The 18799-nt window shown below is 48.0% G+C and overlaps 1 protein-coding gene across 1 annotated transcript in view; it reads right to left on the bottom strand.

Moving 5' to 3' along the window:
• Tiam1 (TIAM Rac1 associated GEF 1) overlaps positions 1 to 17939 on the bottom strand; it is a 347016-nt gene extending 329077 nt beyond the window's left edge. Inside the window, exon 1 of the mRNA XM_042687299.1 lies at positions 17887 to 17939. The gene's annotated coding sequence lies outside the window, so the exon portion shown is untranslated. The remainder of the gene's footprint in view (positions 1 to 17886) is intronic.
• Positions 17940 to 18799: the final 860 nt, after the last annotated feature.

The raw sequence follows: 18799 nt of genomic DNA on the forward strand, positions 1-18799 counted from the left end.
CCCAGAGGAAAGGGTGGGGGCGGGTTTGAACCGGGGCTGGAACTCGGGCTTGGTTACTATCACTTAGCTTTGTTGTTCAAGGCTGGCATTCTACCATTTGAGCCACTGTTCTACTTCTGGTTTTTTTGGTGGTTATTTGGAGATAGGAGTCTCATGGACTTTCCTGTTCAGGCTGGCTTTGAATCTTGATCCTCAGATCTCAGCCTTCTGAGTAGCTAGGATTATAAAAGTGAGCCAATGAGACCCAGCCTATTTATTTTTTATCATACCATATTCAAATATTCAAATACAGGGCTGGGATGTAACTCAGTGGCAAAGCATTTGCCTAGCAAGTGCAATGTCCTTGGCTCGATCCCAGTACCAACAAAGACCCAAAAAAATCAAATGTAGTCAAGAAAACTTTTGGATTTGAAAGTTACAAGTGAACGGAAAGCCAAATGTAAACAAGTGCATGCACAGGCCCCCTAATGGCACAAGGGCACAACCGGCTGGCAGATGACACAGATCCCCTACGCCCACAATACCTAGTGACACTGCAGGCATCTTAGCTCATGCTAGGTGCACTCTGCGAAGCTCACACACAACAACCCATCCTGTGACACATTTCTCAGGACATGGCAACAAAGCTCTGGGGGCATCCACTGCTATCAAGTTCCAAGACAAGTCTACCTCGTTACAAGTCAGGACTGGGGCTGCTCTTAAGAAGGTGCTGATGCAACTATGTTTATTGCAGCATTATTCCCACAGCTAAGACACGGAACCTACCCCAACGCCCCTCAGCAGATGAATGCATCAAGAAAACGTGACACACACACACACACACACACACACACACACACATACACACAATGGAATTCTATGCCTCCATCAGAAAGAATGACATGGCCCCATCTGTTAGGAAATGGAAAGACTTGGAAAAAATTATATTAAGTGAAGTAAGCCAGGCCCAAAGAAACATAGGTCCCACGGTTTCCCTTATTTGCAATAACTAGTATATCTGGGCCAGGCAGAAAAGGTCAAAAGCTATGTACATATGACCAGATAAGATGATGTTAAGCGAAGTGAACCTCAAGATAGGGACACAAGTGGTATTTTCTTTCTTGCTATTGTTCCTAACGTATTTATAATGTACCATGTGATTTTTTTGTTTCTTTCTATGTTCCTCTCCCATGGTATAACCCCTATTTTCACTGTATTTGATGTCGGTGCCCTGCATCGTGTATATACACTTCTCTAGCTTGGGGAGGGGAAGGGAAAAAACAAAATGCTTAAATAGGGATACAGGTTGACCCATTGTAACCATGAGATGTGCAAGACACTATGCACTATGTTGAAAAACAAACTTTACATTTTAGGCGGGGTTGGAGGGGGATGGCGGGGGGGAGGGGGGTGAAGGTGGGAGTTAAGGGAGGATAGGGGAAAAACAAAGGAGGCAACAATGCTTGATAGGAAATGTACTCATTACCTTGCTCATGAGACTGTAACCCCTCTGTACAGTACTTTTACAATAAAAAACGTTTAAAAAAAAAAAAAGAAGGAGGTGCTGATTGGGCTGCCATTGTGTCTTAGTGGTAAAGTGCTTGTCTAGCATGCATGAGGTCCTGGGTTTGATTCCTCAGCACCACGTAAACAGAAAGACAAAAGAAGTCATTAGATAAATCATAATTTAAAAAGGAAGTTCTGATGGGAAAATGTTGGGGTCATATCACATTTTGTTTCAGGAATGTTCCACCTGTAAGAATGCACCTAGTTGTATATATACTTACAATAACACACACTCTTCTGTATGTATGTCGCCTTTGATTTCAATAATTTTGTTTCTTGAAAGAAAAAAGCAAGGGGCTGGGAAGGTGGCTCAGTGGTAGAGCGCTTGCCTTGCATGCTCGAGGCCCTGGGTTCGATTCCTCAGCACCACATAAGCAAAAAGAAAAAAGCCGGAAGTGGCGCTGTGGCTCAAGTGGTAGAGCGCCAGCCTTGAGCTAAAGAGCTGAGGGACAGCGCCCAGGCCCAGAGTTCAGGCCCCACGACCAGACCCAAAAAAAAAAAAAAAAAAAAAAAGAAAAAAATAAGCAAATGAAGCTGAGCACCTGTGGCTCATGCTGGCAATCCTAGCTACTCAAGAGGCTAAGATTGGAGGAATCACAGTTCAAAGATAGCCCCAGCAGAAAAGTTAGTATGAGTCTTACCTCCAACTAGTAAAAAGCCAGAGTGGAGGTGTGGCTAGAGTGGTAGGGTGCCAGACTTGAGAAAAAAAAAGCCAGCTGAGAATGAGAGACTCTGAGTTCAATCCCCATACACACAAAAAATAAATAAGCAGATATATGCATCACTGCATATATAATGCATACTGCATTACAACCAGAACTATACTGCGCTATTCACAGTAAAGCTGCCAGCCTGGAGATGGCGGTCGTTTCAAAGGGAGCTAACACAGAATGCTGTCACCACGCAAGTTGAATGTCACACGATTTCATGGAGCCACGTCCGCATAACATGCTTTCAAAGCGCCTTTCTTTTCAAAGAGGTGTGTGTACAACAATATTCTCCTGAGTCCATTGTTAAAGGCTGAATTTTTAGCTACAAGCAAGGGTCGGGGGTCACTGCGAACATTTCTTACATTTGTCACTGAAACAAAAAGCCAGAATGGATTTTCCACAGTTGGTGGTGGGAGGGGCACACTTCATCCCAAAGGCCACCTACCGGGCCTCCCCGTAATGGAAACACCAGATTTAAACAGGTGTCAGAGCAGTAAAGGGGCCCATCAATGTGAAACCCAGAAGGTCTTGTGGAGCTGGACAGCTGGTGTGAGAGTGAGGGTTACAGACCTAAGTGGTCCCCAGCCTTCCGGAGTCTGCGATCCTTCGCCTCACACACACTTAAATGGCCATTTGCCTCTGCGAGCACACACACACCACGTATATAAAACCCATCAACAGGAAATTTCACCCATTCTTAAGTGGTCTCGCTTAAATAAAATACCTTTGACAGCACTCCGAGAGAGTAGATTGTATTAAATGAGGGGAAAAAGGAGAACGGGTTTGTTATTCTATAATAAACAGTCAGTTCATTACAGCAGTCACATGGGACTGCCTGGTAGAGGACCAGGAAATAAATGAGAAGTAAAGAATGTGGTGCCATGATAAGGACAAAACGGGGGGAGGGGGGAGGGGGGGCGGGACTAGAGACAAGAGCACCGCCCCACCACCCCCCACTACCTCCACCCGCAACCACCCAATGCTGCCATCTAATGAGCATGGACTTGATCTCAGCCAGGCTGGGTGGCCTTGGTCCCTTCATAATCTCTCCACTGGGGCTGGGAAGGTGGCTCAGTGGTAGAGCGCTTGCCTCCCATGCATGAGGCCCTGGGTTCCATTCCTCGGCACCACATAAGCAGAAAAGGCCGGAAGTGGCGCTGTGGCTCAGGTGGTAGAGCTCTACTAGCCTTGAGCTGAAGAGCTGAGAGACAGCGCCCAGGCCCAGAGTTCAATTGGCAAAAAAAGTAAAAAAATAATCTCTCCACTTCCCTTTCTGCTTCTCATCTGTAAGATGGGATAACAATAACTATCTCTTAAACATCTTATATCCAAAAGAGCCAGTGCATAAGAGAAGATCATTTAATAAAAAGTAGCCAATAGAGAGAGCTAAGTGCTGGTAACTCACATGTGTAAATCTAGCTACTCAAGAGGCTGAGATCTGAGGATCTCAGTTTGAGGCTAGCCTGGACCAGAGCAATCCCTAAAGGCTGTGAATGTAGCTTAGTGTAGAGTGCTTGCCTAGCATGTCTGAAGCCCTGGGTTCAATTCCTCAGTACCACATAAACAGAAAAAGCCAGAAGTGGCACTGTGGCACAAGTAGTAGAGTGCTAGCCTTGAGCAAAAAAAGCTCAAGGACAGTGCCCAGGACTTAAGTTCAAGCTCCAGGCAAGAAAGAGAGGGGGGGGGGGAGGAAGGAAGGAAGGAAGGAAGGAAAGAAGGAAGGAAGGAAGGAAGGAAGGAAGGAAGGAAGGAAGGAAGAGAGGGAGGGAGGGAGGGAGGGAGGGAAAGAGAGAGAGGAAGGAAGGAAGGAAGAGAGAGAGAGAGAAAGAAAGTCTCTGAGTCTCATATCCAAAGCCAGAACAGGTGTGACTCAAGTGGTAAAGCACCAGTTTTGAGCAGAAGGATGAAGTTAAGGGACAGTGTCTAGACCCCAGTACAGACGCGCACTCGCACACAGAAAAGGAGTGAAAGAGCAATAAGAAGAGGGAGAGGAAATGGAGAGGGAGAAGAGGAAGAAGAGGAAAAGGGGGGAAAAGGGGAGGGGAGAAGATACTGAGAAGAAAAAGATCACTTTCAGGACCCACAGAGGGGATGGACTAGCTCAGGAACCAGGAGTTAATCCTAGTAACCACAAACAAGCAAAAAAAACCCTCAGGTCATGACTCGGCTGTGACTAGAACTGTGCAGGTAAGAGCAGAGTCTAAGGAGAAAGGGGAAGAGAAGAAAAGGAGTCTGTCAAGCCTCAAGGGTCAGGGCTGAAACCCCTGACTCAATCCTGGGCTGAATGAGAGCCATCCGCGGGGGAAGCCTCCCACCAAACTATAAGTCACTGGACTCTGCTGTTCTCTCATCTTTGTTCCTGGCAAGGCATCTGCATGGTCTTTATCCTTTCCAGTCCTCAAAAAGAAGAGCACTAGCCAGTAATCCCCTGTGAGGTGGGGACCTTTAGTTTCCCCTACCTACAAGGATGAATGTCCACTAAGGTGGTTTTTCTGATTACAGGAGTCACATTCCGTTTACTCATTACACTTGCACTTTCCAAGTGCAAGAAAAAATATGCAGAAATAAATGGATAAATAAACAAGTAAATAAAAGCCACCTTTCTCAGCACTTAAAAAAATATACAAACCAGGTGCCAGTGGCTCATGCCCATAATCCTAGCTACTCAGGAGGCTGAGATCTGAGGTTCTCGATTCAAAGCCAGCCCTGTCAAGAAAGTCTTTGAGATTCTGATCTCCAATAAAGACCACTAGAAAACCGGAAGTGGCACTGTGGCTCAAGTGGACTAGCCTTGAGCTGAAGAACTGAGGGACAGAGCCCAGACTCAGATTTCAAACCCCATGACTGACAAATACACACACACACACACGCACACACACACACACACACACACACACACACACACACACACACACACAGCTGGGTGCTGGTAGCTCATGCATGTAATTCTAGCTACTCAGGAAGCTGAGATCTATGGATCCAAGTTTGAGGCCAGTCCCGGCAGGTACGCCCCTGAAACTCATCTCCAATTAAAAGCCAGAAGTGGCACTGTGCCTCAAGTGGTAGAGTGCTAGCCTTGAGCACAAAAGCTCAGGGACAGTGCCCAGGACCTGAGTTCAAACCACAAAGCCAGAGGTTTCTTTGGTATGTGTTTGTTTTTTTTTGGGGGGGGAGGTCTGGTCGTGGGGCCTGAACTCTGGGCCTGGGCGCTGTCCCTCAGCTCTTCAGCTCAAGGCTAGCGCTCTACCACTTGAGCTACAGCGCCACTTCCGGCTTTTTTTCTTTTTGCTTAAGTGGTGCTGAGGAATGGAACCCAGGGCCTCAGGCATGCAAGGCAAGCACTCTACCACTGAGCCACCTTCCCAGCCCCCTGGTATGTGGTTGTTTTTTTTTTTTGGTTTGTTGGTTTGTGGGTTTTGGTTTTTTGTTTTTTGTTTTTGTTTTTTTTTTAAACAAAAAATAAAGAAAGAAAACAAGAAAAGAAAAGGAAAAGGTTCAGGGCCACCATATCACAGCAAGCAAGCCCAGACTCCCCAAGCCCCAGCACTGCCTGTGGTGGTTGTGGGTGGGGCTGTGTACCGAGCTAGCATGCAGAAATGAAGCAAGGGCCAGGCAGTAGGGGGACTTGCTAGTTGCTAGGAGGCCCATCAATTCACTTGTCCTGACTTGGATGAGAGTTAGAGCTGCGGGATCACATGCAGAGAAGACACACTTTACTGCAATTAAAATTCAGAGCCTGTCCACGAGGCATGAGCCCAGCTCCCCCAACTCTAATGAACTACATAAACTGGTTCCTGTGTGAAAAATGGGCAGCTAGTCGGATTCTCTAAAATTGCTGTCATGAACACTCCAGGTTCCTAACACTAACCAGCGACTTTGCAAATAAACCCCATCTGCTCTTGACATCAAAGAAGGATATACTTGCTTGAATTAATCTCAGATTAGGTTTGTGGGTTAACTCAGTGTTTTGGGGGGTACCAATACTGGGGATTCAACTCAAGACCTTGTGATCTGACTCAGCTTTTTTGCTCAAGGCTGGTGCTCTACCACTTGAGCCACACCTCCACTTCCAGCTTTTTGTTAATTAAAGTGGAGACATGAATCTCACGATTTGTCTGCTGGGACTGGCTTTGACTTCAGATTTTTAGATCTCAGCCTCCTGAATAGCTAGGATTATAGCACGAACCACTGACCAGACATATCATAAAACTTTTGAAGTAACCTGAAATGTTGAATACAATAGGTTCAGATTTGCTAAGTGCCAGTGTTTGACACCTGTAAGACTAGCTACTCAGAAGGCTGAGATCTAAGGATTATGGTTCAAAGCCAGTCTGGACAGAAAGAGATTTGGGGGTTGGGGGAAGGGGGGGGGGAGGCTAGTGCTTAACTACTTTGAGCCACAGCTGCAATGCTGATTTTTGTTGTTGTTGTTGTTAACTGGAGATAAGAGTCTCAAGGAGGGGCTAGGAAGGTAGCTCAGTGGTAGAGCGCTTGCCTTGCATGCATGAGGCCCTGGGTTCGATTCCTCAGCACCATGTAAGCAAAAAGAAAAAAAAAACAGCTGCAAGTGGCACGCTGTGGCTCAAGTAGTAGAGCACTAGCCTTGAGCTAAAGAGCTGAGGGACAGCGCCCAGGCCCAGAGTTCAAGCCCCACAATCAGACCCAAAAAAAAAAAAAAAGAGTCTCATGGACTCTCCAGCCTAGGCAGGCTTCAAACCCCAACCTCATATCTCAGCCTCCTAAGTAGCTAGCATTACAGGCTTGAGCCACCAACGTTTGGCTTTCTGTGAGACTCTTATCTCCAATTAAGCACCAAAAAAGCCAGAAGTGGAGCTATGGTTCAAGTGGTAGTACTATAGCCTTGAGCAAAAAAGCTCAGGGCCAGTGCTCAGACCCTGAGTTCAAGCTCCAGGAATAGCAAAGAAAAAAAAAAGGTGAAAATTCAGAGTCAAGGTCAGAGAGACACTGAACTCTCAAATCACAGCAATGAGTTGACAGGAGGAGAAAACAACACAGGGTGAATTTGTTTTTCCATCTATTTTTAAATAATTATTTTTTAATTGCTTAGTTAAGTGAAACACACATTTATACAGTTGGAATCTTTTGAATTACAGTGAACTGTTCCGGTTCAATTGATATAATTGTAGAAGTGAAATTATAATTTCTAATCACAGATGTCACGATGAGAGAATTAATATTCACATGGCTTTTTCTAAAATGTCACAGTAGACCTTGAATGACACTCTTTAACGTTTTCCTGAAAATATTTCCAATGCCCAATGAACTGGTTATGGAGAAAGGCTATTGTGCTGATCGGCCATAGTATTTCTTCTCCACCACACCAGCCTGGACAGATTGGGAAACTCAAGGCTAGAGTTTCATGACATAGTTACCAGGTGTCACTGGCTGAGAGAATTTGTTCAAGCGTGGAAAAGCCCATAACACCTGGAAATTTTTTCTTATTTTTCAGAACTTTCCATCCCCTAAAAGAAAATTATCAAATTAACGTAATGCCAGGTAAAATAATAACCAAAAACTAATGCAGCCAGAGAGTTCTAGAAAATTATAGGCTCCTTTCCTACATAATGAAATATATGGACGAATAGTATAGCACTTATAGAGCTCAGGGTAAGTAGAACTCAGGGGAAGAGCACTTACCTTGTATGTGTCAGGACCCGGGCCCAAAGTCAGCATTACTGATGACTCACACCTGTAATCCTAATTATTCAAGAAGCTAAGATCTAGATGACTACAGTTCAAAGCCAGACTGAGCAGAAAACTCTGTGAGACTCTATCCCCAAAATGAGCAACAAAGAAGGGCTACAAGAGTGGCGTAAGGGGCCAGCGAATTAAATCTTTGTTATGATGGTCTGTTCCTTGGATCACAAGATCCTCAGCAAGGTCCCTGGCCTCCGCCCAGAAGGTACAGAGCCTCCCCAGAAGTAACCAAGACTATCTGTAGATATTGTTACCCCTAGAAACAAACTGGGTCATAGTTAAGAACGTTTGTCCTAATCTAATGCACAAAAAAAAAAAAAAAAGGAATCACTCTGAGCCCCGAGCTAGTGGCTCATACTTGTAATCCCAACTGCTCAGGAGGCTGAGATCTGAGGATCGTGGTTAAAAGCCAGTCCCAACTCTTATCTCCAAAAAAACCACCAAAAAACCAGAAGGGGAACAGATGTAGAACTGTTTTTCAAGTTGTAGAGTGTTAGCTAGCCTTAAATACAAAATTCAGGAGCAGTGTCCAGGCCCAGAGTTCAATCCCGAGGACCAAAAATTAAAAAATATACATATTTTTTAAAGATCTCTATCATTCTGAAAACAACATATAAAGCTGATACCTAAAGACAGCTCACTTGCAAGTCGTATTGTTGATATTTCTTCAAATTATCCTTGGTGAATAAATAAAATAACTTGCATAATTAACAGAGCTTTTTAAATCAATGAAGTATTGTGCTGAAGCAACTCCAAGCTTAGGTACATGCCCAAAAGAATTATACTAAAAACAGATTATGAGGGCTGGGAACGTAGCTTAGTGGTAGAGTGCTTGCCTAGCATGTATGAAGTCCTGGGTTCGATTCCTCAGTACCACATAGACAGAAAAAGCCATAAGTGGTACTGTGGCTCTAGTGGTAGAGTGCTAGCCTTGAGCTGAAGAGCTCAGGGACAGCACCTAGACCTAAAGTTCAAGCCCCACAACTGGCAAAAAAAAAAAAACACAGATAATTAAAAAATTCTAGGCTGGAAATGTGACTTAGTGATAAGAGTGTTTGCCTAGCATGCATGAAGCCCTGGGTTCAATTCCTTGGTACCACATACAGAAAAATTTGGAAGTGGCACTGTGGTTCAAGTAGTAGAGCACTAGCCCTGAGCACAGAGAAGCTCAGAGAGTGCCCAGGCCCTGAGTTCAGGCACCAGGACTGGCAAAAAAAAAAAAAGAATTCTGGTTTGCTAATGTTCACTGCTACAACTATTCACAATAGCTAGAAATAAACAAAATGTTCGTCAACTGATAAGCGAATAAACAAAATGTAGTATATCCCAACAATGGACTGTTATTTGGCTATCAAAAGAAATGAATTAAACTGGGTGCTGATGGCTCATGCCTGTAATCCTCGCTAGTCAGAAGGTTGAGATCTGAGGGTCGCAATTCAAAGCCAGCACTGGCAAAATGAAAAAGAAATGGTCTAAGGTTGATCTGATGTCTGCCACAATTCTGTAAATACAGCAAATACGAGTGATTTGTTTAATGTAAAGAGAAATGAATTGTATGGTAGGTGATTATCTTAACTACAGACAAGGCAGACAAGACTTGGTCAGGATTGGAGAAACAAACATAAGACACCAACAACAGTACCTAGTGCCAGCACTGTAGCTGGGCAACCAGAAAAGTGGAGGGGACAAGCAGGCAGGATATAGATACTGTCCACTCACAAAGAAGGACAGTAGATAAAAGTTACTGTCGGGCTGGGAAGGTGGCTCAGTGGTAGAGCGCTTGCCTTGCATGCATGAAACCCTGCGTTCGATTCCTCAGCACCACATAAGCAGAAAAAGCCAGAAGTGGCGCTGTGGCTCAAGTGGTAGAGCGCTAGCCTTGAGCTGAAGAGCTGAGGGACAGTCATCAGCTAATAGAAATAAACTAAAGTTTCCATAAGTTAAAAAAGAAAGAATAATTAGTAGAAGACACTGTATGGTTTGAATGTGTCACCTTCGCTCCCCTTCCCTCTACCAGCTTCCCTCCCCCTCCCCTACCTCCTTCCCATCCCACCTCCCCACTCCACCAAGGAGAAACACTCCCGCCCTCTCGGCCTCAGCGCAGCCAGCCCTGTGCTGCCTCAGAATGTACCAAGGAGCCACTGCCCTGCTCTGCTCCTGTACTTCTCAGCCTCTAGAACTGCCATCTAAATAAGCTTGTCTTTATAAACTACCCAGCCTCAAGTATTTTGCCATAGTAACAAAAATATGAACTAAGAAAGTCAAGCAATACAAGTAATATTTTCATATTATCTAGAAATAGAAAAACAACCACTAGAAGAATTAAACAAAATTAAAGCGAAGTGGTTATTTCTGGACATTATAGGACTGAGTGGATAAGAAGACACTCATGAACCAGAAGTGGCGCTATGGCTCAAAGTGATAGGGCTCTATAGGCTTGAGCACCAAAGCTCAGGAACAGCGCCAGGTTCTGAGTTCAAGCCCCATGACTAAACAAAAATAAAAAATAAAAGCCAGGCAGTGGTGGCTTACGCCTGTAATCCTAGCTACTCAGGAGGTGAGATGTGAGGACCGCAGTTCAAAGCCAACCCGGGCAGCAAAGTCAGTAACACTCTTATCTCCAATGAACTACCAGAAAACTGGAAGTGGCACTGTGGCTCAAGTGGTAGAGCACTTGCCTTGAGCTGAATTGCTCAGGGACAGTGTCCAGACCTAGAGTTCAAGCCCCACAACCAACACACAAAAACAAACAAACAAAAAAAAAAAACAGAAAGAAATGAGTCTCTCCAGAGTAAACCCATCTGGACACCTGGAAAACTAACAGTGAGTGCACAGGCTGCTCACGCTCAGGCCACGATGGACTTTGCTACCAAGAAGACACTGTAAGGCAAGACATGGTAGCACATGCCTATAATCCCATTATGCAGGACATAGCGATAGAAGAAGCTGCTGCCCATATCTGAAAAATAACTAAAGAGAAAAAATAGAGAGAGCTGAGGACTCAAACCCCAGTACCACCAAAACAATAAAGACATAAAAAGAAAGAAGGCCATGTACACAGGTCTTGAAAACATCACCAGGGTTACAACTGGGATGTGGGGTGGAGTACGAGGGGCTCTGGAGGGGGGGACACAAAGCAGAGCACTTTTGAGGAAGCCAGGTGTGGGATCAATAATGACCCCAGGCAGACAGAGGCAGGAGTGGTCCAGAGGAGAAGAGAGTACAGGGTCTTGAGGGTGGGAGCGGACACGGTGGCTGTCAGATCTGGGGAGCCTTCACCGCGGTGAAGAACTTGTCCCTTAGGGATCTCTTTCTGGGGACATCCAGGTGGCCTGGGAGAATCTGGAGATGTATTTATTTATTATGTTCACATAGAAAAGAACTGAATAGTGTCAGTTAATTAGGTCAGGGCTCTACCACACCCACAAAAGAAGGTCAGGGCAAGAATACGCCCCAAGGCCTAGCCCCGAGCCTTAGCTGGGGAGTCTCAAAGCCAGTCCTGCCTGAAGTCATCATTCCCCGGAAATGTGGCCAGCCTTCACTCCAAGCCCAAGCCCGCAGACTGAACGAGCTGAAGCCCTGAGCGAGCTGGGCTTCGGCTGCAATCTCTCCCCCAAACACTCTGCCAGTGGCTCACGTCTGTAAGCCTGGCTACTTAGAAGGGTAAGATCTGAGGATCCTGGTTCAAAGCCAGCCCAGGCAGGAAAGTCTGTGAGCCCCTCATCTATAATTAATCAGCAAAAAGCCAGAAGTGAAGCTATTGGTAGAGCTCCAGCTTTGAGTTAAAAAAAAAAGAAAGAAAAACTAAGGGATAGGTTGTGGGTTCATAGCTGCGCACACGTGCACGCACAGACACACACACACACACACACACACACACACACACACACACACAGAGGAGGTACCCAATAGAGCAGAGGATGGGCCACAAGGCAGCCTCCCATTCCACACCCCCAACTCAACCTGGGTCGCCAGGCTTACCTTTGCTCCACCACACCTCTCATCCCTCCCTCATAGCGGATCCTGCCACTTGGTAGCCCCGACACCCACTCCCAGACCCCTCCTCTTCCTCCATGCCTGCCCTGCTGGGTTTCAGGCTCTTTATCACTTGAGCAGAGCTGGCCAGGGAAGCAGGAGCAGGAAACAGGCTGGATGTATGTTTACAAGGGGAAAGGAGAAAGGAGGGAGATAGGAGAGCGCACTACCTTGGGTAGCTTTTTTCTGCAAGATATCCTGCCTCCTGCCCCCCCCCACACACACACACACAAAAGTGTGCTGGGATATTTTTCCTGGGGGGGGGGGGTCAGTCGTGAGTCTTGAACTCTGGGCCTGGGTGCTGTCCCTGAGCTCTTGAGCTCAAGACTAGCGCTCTACCACTTGAGCCACAGTGCCACTTCTGGCTTTTTCTGTGTATGTGGTGCTGAGGAATGGAACCCAGGGCCTCATGCTTGCAAGGCAAGCACTCTACCACTGAGCCACCTTCCCAGCCCTGTGTTGGGGTTTTTGAAGAAAAGCAACTGAATACCAGTAGTCTAGTCTCCCCTCTAGTAAGCCTCTACTCCAAGACAGACACTTTTCTCTCTCAGAAAACTGTACACAGTAGTCATCCCTTATCTGAAGGAGAAGAATTAGTTCCAAATCCCATGATCTCTGAAGTCAGAGAGTTGCAACTCAGATATACATTGTGTGCTCCCATATACACATACCCATGGTAACGTTTCATTTGTAAATCACATACAGCAAGAGACTTAATAACAGTCATTAACAACACATGACTGCAAGTATGCCTAAATGGTAGAGTTTAGCATGTGTGAGGACCTGAGTTCTAGTCCTAGCACTGCAAAAAATAAATGGTAAAATGGAACAGGTGTATACTTCAATGAAATTCACCAGGCATCAGAGGCTGACCTCTTAATCCTAGCTACTCAGGAGGCTGAGATCTGAGAATCAAAACCAGCCCAGGCAGACAAATCCAAGAGATTCTTACCTCCAAATAACCAGTAAAAAAAAAAGCCAGAAGATGTGCCTCAAGTGGTAAAGTGCCAGTCCTGAACAAGAAAGCTACCAGTACTGCAAGAATCTCTCCAATTCCTGTACCTCAGCCCCAGCCCTTGTGAATTTCTTAATGAAGGCCCTGGAGACCAGGAGAACAGAGGAGGGCTTATGCGGCAAGGGTGTGGACCAAGGTGCCTGGAGGTTGAGAGGGAGCCTCAAGGGCAACACTGTGTCTAACCATTAATATGGCCTAGCTCCTACACTAGATCATTGTTTCAGCCTGAAACACTCTGTTCCTTGCTGAGCGCTGCTTTATTTCTCAGGGCCTCCTTTCTTTCCCTTTAATTTTTCCAAATAAGTGATTTGGCCCACAATGACCACAGAGGATTTTTTTTCTTTGAAACAGAAGTTATATAAAATGGAGTAGTGAAAGAAAAAAAAAACTTCAAATTTGGGATGGAGAAATAAGAGAAAAGGGTTGCTGGAGCTGTGAAGATCACATTTTTCTGGGGAGAAAAAAACGGAAAACAAAAGGACAAAGAGCCATACTCAAAAACATACCCTCAGCTGGGAAGGTGGCTCAGTGGTAGAGTGCTTGTCTTGCATGCATGAGGCCCTGGGTTCAATTCCTCAGCACCACATAAGCAGAAAAAGCCGGAAGTGGCAATATTGCTCAAGTGGTAAAGCACTAGCCTTGAGCTGAACAGCTAAGGGACAGCGCCCAAGCCCAGAGTTCAGGCTCCAGGACTGACAAAAAAAAATAAATAAATAAAAAATAAAAAATAAAAATAAAAAAATATATAAAAAAAAATATATATATATATATACCTTCTACCTGCCTGTTCAATGTGGAAAATAAAATGTGTTTTCATATGACCAGCCTGCTTGTTTGTTTTCTGCATTCTTTAAGCCCTTCTTGATTCATAAATCCTCCTCTTTTTCTGGTCCATCAGAACACTTATTCTGTTTTATGGAACTGAAAGTGATGCCAACACAGTTGGTTAAACTGTAAAGCCAACCACCAGGGAATCATCCTAGCTACTCAGGAGGCTTACATCTGAGGATGGCAGTTCAAAGCCAGCCAGGAGTGTAAAGTCCATGAGATTTTTATCTTCAGTTCATCAGCAAAAAGCCAGAAGTGGATGTATTCTCAAAGAAGTGGTAGAGCACCAGCCTAGGGGAACTAAAGCTAAGGAAGATCACAGTTTGAAGCCACTGTGAGCAGTGGCTGAGACTCATATCTCCAATTAACCACCAAATAACCAGTTGTAGAGCTGTGGCTCAAGTGGTAGAGCACTATCCTTGAGCAAAAAAGCTCAGGGACAGCACCTAGGCCTTGAGTTCAAGCCTCAGGACTGGCACACGCACATGCACGCAAGCACGCGCGCGCACACACACACACACAAATACATAGCTGAGGGAGATCAGGAAGCCCTGAGTGCAAACCCTAGTATCATCTCACACCCAAAGGAACAACTGAATTGCTTTTTCCTTTGAAAGGGTACATACTCATACATATACTCAAAACATACACTCTCACACGCTAAACTATGCTTTTGATACAAAAGCCAAATAACTGGAAACAACAAAAACATGGATCTTTTTCAAGACCAAGCCTGGTGTTCTATAAAAACCAAACTCTCTGGCCTGTCGCCCGGGTGGCTTGCACACCTCCAACAGGCAGCCGTCCCAGGCATGAAACACTAGCCAAGGCTTCCAAGTGATTTCTAACCTGGCTTGCGGACTGCGTATCTCTGAAAGTGCTGATCAGGTCTACTCCAGTCAATATGGAGATGGGGGAAGCATTAACCTGCGCACCAAGTAAGCCCTGAGCAAAGCTTCCTGGGAGGAATTCTCGGCCTGGGGTTCCAGGGCTCCCCAAACTGCAGGAATTTGGGAGGGAGGTGAGAGTGAGGAGGGAGGCTTTTCCTTTCCGTTTCAGAGGGGGAGGGGTAGCCTTTGTCCTAACCCTTTAGAGGAGCATCAGAGTGTAGTTAAATTGTCAGCTAATGAGATTTCCTAACCTCATGCTCCCTTTTAAGCTTAGGTCCCCAACTGATTCCATCCCCAGACAGCTGCAGGGGGAGGGAAGGGGAGACACCTTCAGTATCCCTAAGGAAACAGCCAATTCCCAGAACAAGTGCAGAAACAACTGGAATCATTTCTGAGAACCTGGAAGTGGAACCCATTTATTAATTGATATTTAGCAAGAATACTTCCAGCTCTGTTCATTTCAACAACACGAGGTAGGCTTACAGCTGTCGGCCTGGACTTGGGGTGACGAAGGCAGGCCACTGGGATAAACTGAGGTGAGGCAGGGAACAGTCCCCCAGGGGTTTCCACAATCACTGGTCAGGCTACAAATCTTTTACCTGGTTTATGTTTGTTTATTTGCTTGATTGGAGGCAAAGGCCTACATTCAAAAGATGGGTTATTGGACCCAGCTCACTAATCTGTCTCAACAGGCAAAAATCAAGGTGTGAAAACAGGAAGCACTGCTTCAGTAATATGTCCGTCTGTCAACAAGCCTGAAATTGTCTATCTTAAGTAGTTCTTTTTTTTTTTAATGATTACAATACAAAGCTAGTTTCTCTTCTTTTCCTAAACAAAATGATCAATACACAAAACTAGGAGACCAGAGGAAACACAAGTCAAAACACATTGAGAACTTTTGGAGGTATTCAATGAAACTGCTTGTTCACATCTACCTTTCCAGCCTATTCAACAGCCTCCTCCTTAAGTTTATTCCCCTCTATTCAAACATAATTACTTAGCAACTTCAGTGTTTACCACTTAGAGGCTCCTCCTCAGCAAGCTCTCTACTTCAAGGCACAAAGGAAGACTATACAAGAATCCAGTGATATAACCAACTTCAGCTACACAACGGAGCACCAGCTCTATAAGCCAATGTTCCTCACAGCATCCAGATCTTTTTGTTCGAAACTTCCTCCAGCTCTTTGCAATCTGCTACTGGTTCACCAGCAACCTCTTCCCACCAGAGCCTGTATCTTGGACTGTAACACAGTCTTGAGGAAGAAGGAATAACTAAAACCTATGGAAAATCAAACACATAAAAAGGAGCTCCTAGCGATTAGATAAGTATAATTAAATCACAGGCCAACTAAAACAAATCCTGTTTGAAGCTGAAAAGTGCAGTCCTTCATGCCCGTGTGTGCACACGCGTGTGTGTCAATACTGAAATCAGGGACTGGGTTCTGTCCTTAGGTCTTTCACTAAAGGCCAGTGCTCTACCACTTGGGGCACAGTTCCACTTCCAGCTTTTTGCTGTTTAACAGGAAGTAAGCATCTCACAGTGCTTCCTGCCCATTCTGGCTTCAATTTGTGATCCTCAGATCACAAATTGAGCCACCTGAGTAGCTAGGGTCTCAGGCATGAGCAATGATCTTTCATGCCTTTTAAATAAACTTGGGGCTGGAAGGATAGAGCACACACACACACACACACACACACACACATACACACACACACACACACAAAGTTGGGGGGGAATAACACAGGACTCACTCTGTTAACACATTTCCTCTCTCAGAGACTCTGCATTAATACAGTGTTTGATCTGTCACACTTAACGGTACTGTTGCTTAACCACCCACATCAGAAAGGTTCCCATCCCTACTTTTCATGTTCGCAAACTGAGACTGAGATGAGTGGCTGGGCCAGCTTCTTGGTCGGGCTTGTGTGGCCTCAGGCCCAGCCCTCGGCTGCAGCTCGGCAGGCTCGGGACACAGATCCAGGTGGGTACCACTAGACAGGCACGGACTGCCCAGTGTCCCCAAGGGCTCGCGCCGTCCTTCCAACCCTGCCAGCCAACGAATGACGACCGGAGGACATGACAGGAAAGGGATAGGGAAGACTGGGAGCCCAGACGGCCACCACTCCGAGGTCCTTCAGACCAAACCACCCATGTCCCCAGGGTGCAGGGCACCTGAGGGCGCGGGGTGTGACAAGGCGCTGGGTCTTTCCCCTAAAGCCTAGGGCCCCCCTCCCCAGGCCGGGAAGCGGGGGGGGGGGGGGGGGGGGCGTCACCTGACAGCAAGCATCAACTTCTCGCTCCAGAGGGCACGCGGCCGCCACAGAGCCCGGGGGAGCGCAGTTCTCACCCCCGGACGAGGTCTTGTAAACAAAAGCGGGCTCCACGCGGGTCCCCAGCCGGCTGGCAAGCTTCGGGGTGCAGCGACATCCGAGAGCAGGAGAGGGAACGGGGGAATGGGGGGGGTCGTGGATGCGACCCAACGGCACAGTGCACCGGACCCTCTCCCCCCCACACACCGCCAGGACCACTCATTGTCTACTCGCCCCCCGCCCTCCCTCCCTGGCCCTGCTCGGGCTGCCCATGCTGTGCGCCCGCCCCTGGGCTCTCGGCCCAAGGTGCCCGGCCCCGGAGAAGCCACACGGACGGATGGTCAAGGTGAGCGCCCCGCGGCAGCGTGGTCCCCACGCCAGGCCCACGGACGTGCCCGCCGAGTCGGGGACGCAGACCCGCAGACCACAGACCACTCCCCCCGGCACACACGAGCACGCCCTCCCCGAAGTTGATTAAAAATCAGCCGACAAATGCACGCGAAGCCGCCGCCGCGGGTCAGCGCCGACCTCCCGGGGCCGGAAGCCCGGGCACCGACGCCTGGACCGTGTCACTCCCGTTCGGCGCCGGGCACCTGGCGCCTCTGGGGACCGCGACACGCGAGGGATACCGTCCCTCCTCGCATCACCCCCGCCGAAAACAATACGAGCGAAGCCCAATCAGGGGGAGCTAGGACCCGCCGGGAGCCCCAGCGAGCCGGAGGTGGGAATCGGGACGTGCCCGTCACGGGCACCGCGGCTGCGGGCATCCTCCTCGCCGTGCCCGCCGGTGGCTCTGGTCAGCCGGCCCGCTCCCTCTCAGGCCTGAGGTACTCACCGGCGACGCTGGGCTCGGATCTTCGCGACCTGGCTCGGCACCACGTAGGGCCGCGGGGCCCCCCGGGGCTGCGGGCGCCGAAGCGTTCTCGGCGCTGCAGAGCTGCGCGCCCGACGGCGGCGGCGCTGCTCGGCCCCGCCGCGCTCCGGCTCGCTCGCCGTCTGCCAATGAGGGCTGTCAGGACGGCAGCCTTGGGGGCGGGGCCTCGGGAACCCGTGGGAAACCGGGCTCCGATTGGTCCTCCTGACAATCGCTCCGCCTACGTGTAGCCAATCAGAGGCGTGGAGTACGGGAGCGGGGCGTTCGGAGTTGGACTGGAGAGTGATGACAACAGGCGCACGCTGGGTACCGGCGCTGCATCCCGGCGCCCCGGCTGGAGGATGCTGGCGTCGCGCGCTCCCGGGTGACTTCCCACGGAGCTCGGGTGGTGCAACCAGCGGAGAGCGCGGGGGGCGAGGTGGGGCGACCCGAGCGCGGCGGGCTGGAGAACGGCGATGGAGCCCCTAACAAAGCAGCTTTGGGAGGGTCGAGAGGCCTCCGCCTCCTCCTCCAATAGGCCGGCGTAGCTGCCTGTCATCCTGCCTAGGTGGAGATGGCCAATGATGTGCACTGAAAAAGCGGGAGTTGGCGCGCGCGCGCGCGCGCGGCTCGGCATCCGTGGGATTGGTCGGAGGTAAAGGATTTTCCTGCCACCTAAGGCGGAGAGAAGGGGGAACTGAACGGGGGAGGCAAAGAGCCAAAAAACCTTGTACCTGCGGTACGTGGCGGGCTCGGGGGAAGGCAGGAACTTCTTTTTTAGGAGAGGAAAAGAAATCGTAATGCGATCCTTTTCGGTGGATGTTAAGACGTGAAAGGGGCTCCAGGTAGGACACAGAATCCGAGCTGAGTGGGCAGCCTCACCTTGTCCAGCCGG

The sequence above is a fragment of the Dipodomys spectabilis genome, unplaced genomic scaffold, assembly GCF_019054845.1.
Source record: "Dipodomys spectabilis isolate Male_0828 unplaced genomic scaffold, ASM1905484v1 ptg000107l, whole genome shotgun sequence".
NCBI classification, from domain to species: Eukaryota; Metazoa; Chordata; class Mammalia; order Rodentia; family Heteromyidae; genus Dipodomys; species Dipodomys spectabilis.